Here is a 5,748-nt window from a genome sequence, read left to right as displayed (position 1 = left end):
GACCATTTTTCGTTCCTGCAGCCAGCCTTCGTGGGGCCGGGGAAGTGGGTACCTGCTAATCAGATGCTTCCCAAGGGACCATGCAGGCAACCGTGATGGAGAGGAGAAGGGAGGGGCAGCCCTGGGGCTGCAGTGGTGACCACAGGGAGCTCAGGTGACCACAGTGAGCAGCGACCACAGGCTGATGGCCCTCCTTTTTGCACTCTCCGGAGTGGTCCCTGTGACTTCACTCTCTGTCTAACAAGCCAGCTGGAGCTAGATTAGCTGGGATGAAAGAGCACAAATCAGGTGGGTTTTTGTTTTGTTTTGTTTTGTTTTAAATATAAAACTGGCATGAGACTCAAAACGGTTTTTTCTCCTCTTTCTCCAAAGAGGACACACGATAAAAGTGTCCATCTGGGGCTGGTGCAGGCCTGAGCTCGACAGATCATGAGGCTCCCTGGCCTTGGCCCTCTTCAGCTGCCTCTCCCCAGGACACATAGGTCCAAGTGGTGGGCGGAGGTGAGGAGGGCCATCAGATGAGCCCTCTGTCCCCCAGCATTGTGCTGACTGCTCCTCCCTGAGCTGGGCAACGCCTGTAACCCTCAGACCTGACCTCCTGGTAACAGGTGGAAGAGAGACAGGTGAGCAGTTGCTATTTGCGTGTGTACTCAGCTGAATCTGACTCTGGGTCCCCATGGACGGTAGCCTGCTAGGCTCCTCTGTCCATGGAATTTTCCTGGCAAGAAGACTGGAGCGGGTTGTCATTTCCTACTCCAGGGGATCTCCCCAACCCAGGGATCAAACCCAAATCTCTCCTGAGTCTCCCACATTGGCAAGCGGATTCTCCACCATTGTGCCACTGAGTGAGCCGTTGGTAGATACCATGAAATAAACTGCTGCATAATTTTTATGAATTTAGCCTAGATGTAGGCTTCCCAGGAGAGTAGGGCCAGTGGTTTACTCTGGATGAGAAACAGGGGTGATGGGAAAGCAGACAGCCCTGGAATAAGCTGATTTCTAGGAAGCCCCTGATGGAGGCTACCCAGCAGGTTTTTGCGCTGGGATAATTTTTCCTTTGGGGCAGAGTGAGCTGTGATTCCCTCTCAGACTCCATTCTCTGGGAGCAAACTTTCCCAGAGTCTCAAGTGTGTCCAGCATGCCCATGGCTTGGCCACACCCTCTGCTCCTGGGCCAGGTGAGCCTTGTAGTCTTGTTGGATGTGTGTATTAATCGCTGGGTTGTGTCCAACACTTTGCAACCCCATGGACTATAGCCTGCATAACGTAGTAGGTTGCTGTTCCCTTCTCCAGGGGATACTCCTGACCCAGGGATCGAACCCAGGTCTCCTGCCTTGCAGGTGGATTCTTTACCAACTGAGCTACCAGGGAAGCCCAGGGGAGTCTTGATGCTGGGCAATCCCACGCAGCTCTCATTCCCCAGCAGAGAGCGATACCCTCGGTGGTGGGACCATCGCTCTGTCAGGATGCACCTGTCTCTTCCTGTATCCTTGAGTTGGAGGGAGTCTGTTCCATCCTCCAGGGCGGGTGCTGCAGTTAGGATCCCCAAGCTGAAGCAGCCTCGAGAGCCAAGCCCGTCAACAAGGGTTAACTGAGCCCCTCTGGGATCCCCTCCTAGTGATAGAGTAAACAAACGATCTGGCTGCTAACCCCCAGGGACGAGTTTGGTGCCTGGAGTCAGAATCCAGCCTTGACCCATCGCCATGGCCATCAGGAGGCCTCTCTGCACAGCTGTGGCCCCAGCATCGTCAGGTCAGGCAAGCCAGTCTTGTCATCAGGGGCTTTGCGACCGGAAGGGGTTGCAGAGATGGTGCCGACCAGGGACAGGCTGGGCTGAGACAGATTCTGGACACAGAAGAAAGGCATGTTGAGGAAAGATGTTACCAAAGATGTGGGTCCTCCTCCTGGGAGCCTGGGAGCCCAGAGAGGTGGGTAACAACACAGAGCAGGGGCTGGAGCTGGGCTGGGCACTGAGCTCACTTGCTTCATCCTTCCAGGGGCCTCCTACAGCAGCCACCTTTGCTGGTCTGGGTGGCTGTGGAGGATTCGCCCTGGGACGTTTTAAAGGACTGTGTCTGTGACTTTGCTTCCCCTCCTGGACTGTACCAGCCGGGGGCAAACTCCTCTTCTCTCCCCGGCAGGGTGCATCCGCACTGTCCACCAAGCAAGGTGTGTGTGCACTCAGTTGTGCCTGACTCTTTGCGACCACATGAACTGTAGCCCACCAGTCTCCTCTGTCCGTGGGATTCTCCAGGCAAGAATACCGAGGAGGGGTTGCCATTTCCTCCTCCAGGGGATTTTCCTGACCCAGGGATCGAACCTGTGTCTCCTGCATTGGCAGGCAGATTTTTCACTGCTAAGCCATCAGAGGATTAAGATATGGACACATCTTGGGGCTGGGCAGGGGGACATTTTTTCAACATACCACATCCTTCTAGAGCACACTTCCCAAAGTTGTTTATAACTTGGGGCCACATTTCCAGTCCATTTCTGTCTCCCATTTTCTTTGTGGATCACCTTTCTGGAACTTTCAAATATAACTTTAATTCTAACTGAATGTACCCCCCTACACACACACCCACACACTGACAGGCAAATGAGTTGGGCTCACCCAGCATTTGTGGGGCATCTGCTCTGGGCCAGGTTCCCTCATTCCTCACAATGAACCCATTTTCCAGATGCTAAAACTGAGGCCTGGAGGGTAACGGGGTCACCCAACTGGTAAATGGCAGCATGGGGACTGGGGCCTTGGTCTTCTAGCTGGAGGCCCAGGCCCTTGTTCAGGATCCGCTGGGCCTGTCTGAGCTCCCTCCCTGCCCTGGACTCATGGGGAGGGTCCCCTGGTCTTCCCCAGCTCAGACTGGATTTTCAGTTCAGCACTGGTTACTTCCCTTTCTCTGGACTTTACAGCATCATTCTGGGCTAGTCTCTCTCTGTGAGATCCACAAGCAGGAGATGCCTTCCTGGGCACAGACCTCCCTCTCCTCAAGCCCCTGCTGGCGTGGGGGCTCCCTCAGTGTCAGTGGGGTTCACAGCTCTCCCCTTGACCCCATCCCCTGTCCCTGCCACCCCCCGTGTGAAGCGTCCCCTCAAAGCCACCAGCCCTCCCACAACTCCATCCCCATGTCACCACTCTAAATCAGGGGTCCCCAGCCCTTTTGGCACCAGGGACTGGTTTCGTGGAAGACAATTATTCCTTGGACTGGAGTGTGGGGGGTGATTTCAGGATGATTCAGGCACACTGTGTTTGTTGTACACTTCATTGTATCAGATCATCAAGCATTCGATCCTGGAGGTTGTGGGCCCCTGCTCTGCATGAGAGCACTAGCCCTTCCATTCCCCTCTAAAATCCCAAGCATCGCCTTCCAGGGCTGCCCCTGCCCACCCGGGCCACGCCCCTGCGGAGAAGATGGAAGCACCAAATTCTCCATCCTCCTCAAATCTGAGGAGCCGGGAGCATGCTACCTGGTCCATTTTCTTTTCCTTCTGGTTTTGGCTTCACACAGGGCCTGGGGAGCCATCCGGGAGGCCGGGTTCCCGCTCGGAGGATCCCTCAGGCCTGTGCCTCGTTGCCCTTTCCTCCTGGCTGCCTCATGATGCCCACAATGTGATGCTCGGTGCAAGCCCAGGGCCAGAAAACAAGGCCGGCCCTGTGCTCCCGAGGAGAGGATGGGCGGTGGGGTGGGGGGGCAGCCAGGCCGCACATGCGCCCTCTCCTCCCGCTGGCCCTTCCCCGAGACGCCGAGATTCGTTATGTCCTTTCCCCAGAAGTCACCCACAGCATACATTTCTCCAGGATCTTTTAGGCCATTGACAAACCTATCAAGCCAAGTGTCCTCGGGGCATTTTAAATTCTCCTTTGGTCCAGCTCAGCAGTAAAGAACCCATTTGCCAATGCAGGAGACGCAAGAGCTGCATGTTTGATCCCTGAGTCGGGACGATTTCCCTGGAGGAGGGCATGGCAACCCACTCCGGTGTTCTTGTCTGGAGAATCCCATGGACAGAGGAGCCTGGTGGGCTACAGTCCATAGGTCACACTGAGTCAGACGTGACTGAAACGACTTAGCACACATGCTCTGGTCCTCGTGCTAGAGATGACGGGCCTTAAATTTGACTCTCAGAAATGCGGCCCTGTGTGGTCTCCAGCCGGGACAATACCAGCTTTCTGAGAGGTCTGAGGTCTGGCCCTGCTCTGAACCTCATCCTGGAGAATGGGTGCCCGCACGCCTGCTCTGTGCCCTCAGCTACGCCAGCCAGAGGCAAGTTACATTGCCAGGCAGTTGGCCCTGGGTTTCGGAGCCTGCCTGCCAAGTAAACTCTTGGTCCAGCTGTCACATGCTCCCTGTTCTGATTCCGAGGTGGTTCCGAGGAGACCTGTGGGGAGGGGCCCAGGCTGTTCCAAACCACCCCTGTACATAGCCAGCTTCAGTCATTAACTAGGAGTGTGGACTGTTTTCACAGGTTGGCGTCTTCGTCTTTCTAGTAACCCAGCTGAGCACTCCTGGACCGTGGCTGGGGTGGGGACAACCCCACATCTGCTGCAGGCAGAGAACAAAGGGGTGGGGAGCAGGGGAAGCTCTGTCCCTGCCGTTTAGGAGGGACGACTCGGGGGCCAGGCTGCCAGGCCGCTTGGCTCACGAGCCCTGGACTGGCTTCGGCGCTGCGGGCAGCTCATGACTGTGGTTCTGTGGGACAAGGTTTGGTCCCCAGGTCCACGTGCATCCTCCCTTGGGCCTGTCCCTCACCAGCACATCTGGTAAGCATCAACAAGAGATAGAGAACACTGTGTAACAGGAACCAAATCTGGGCCATCCCAGGCATCCCTTATAAGAAAATCCTTCCTACCAAGTCAGAATTCCACTCTTAAATAAGCTCCATGCATTTCTTCTAAGCAGCTGGTTACGAGCCAGAAGTGGGGTATGGGCAAAACCCATGACCCACCAGGGTTCATGTCCTCCGCAGTGAAACAGAGATGCAGCCCTGGAGGTCTCCAGCCCCACTTGGATTCAGTTCAACAGCCTGGCTTGAGCGCTGGCACTCCAGCACCCAGTCAGCCAGGAGTGGGGACAAGGAGTGAGTGCTCTGGGCCCTGCAGACAAGAGGTCAAGGGTGGAGAGCAGCCACGGAAGTCAGAGCAGGGCTGTGCCTCTCACAGGAGAAGGAGGCCTGCTCTCTTGTGAGCACAGCTGGCTAACCCTGGAGAGGAAGACTCCGAGGGAAGCGAGACTGTGCTCAGGGCCCTGAGAAGAGGAGATGCTCCCACCCTGAGTGGAGGGTCAGCGCAGCCCAGTTTTGTATCCAAGACATGTGGGAAGGTCAGACAAGGACAGAGGCCTTCACCCTGGAGCTCCCGGGCCATGATTTGATAGGAAAGGCCACCACACCCCCATGGACTGTCCTGACTCTGAACCTTTGGCCCTGACTCTCTCTTGCTCTCTGCCTTGACTTAAACCTGACTTCCCAGTTCCTATTCCCTGATTTCATTCATCCACTCATTCATTCATTCATCCACTCGTTAATTCGTCCACTCATTCATTCATCCACTCATTCATTCAGCTACTCATTCATTCATTCAGCTACTCATTTATTCACTCACCTACTCTTTCGTTCATCCACTCATTTGTTCATCCGCTCAGGAAGGATCTATCCAGTGCCTCCCACTCCCATCTCAGGCCCCTATACACCCCCATCAGTGTGGACTCTAGAGTCCCTCCCCCAGCTCTGCTCACCTTTGCTCTTTTGATGCAGC

Source organism: Capricornis sumatraensis, chromosome 8 (genome assembly GCF_032405125.1).
Source record: "Capricornis sumatraensis isolate serow.1 chromosome 8, serow.2, whole genome shotgun sequence".
NCBI classification, from domain to species: Eukaryota; Metazoa; Chordata; class Mammalia; order Artiodactyla; family Bovidae; genus Capricornis; species Capricornis sumatraensis.
This window is presented reverse-complemented; position numbering follows the sequence as displayed.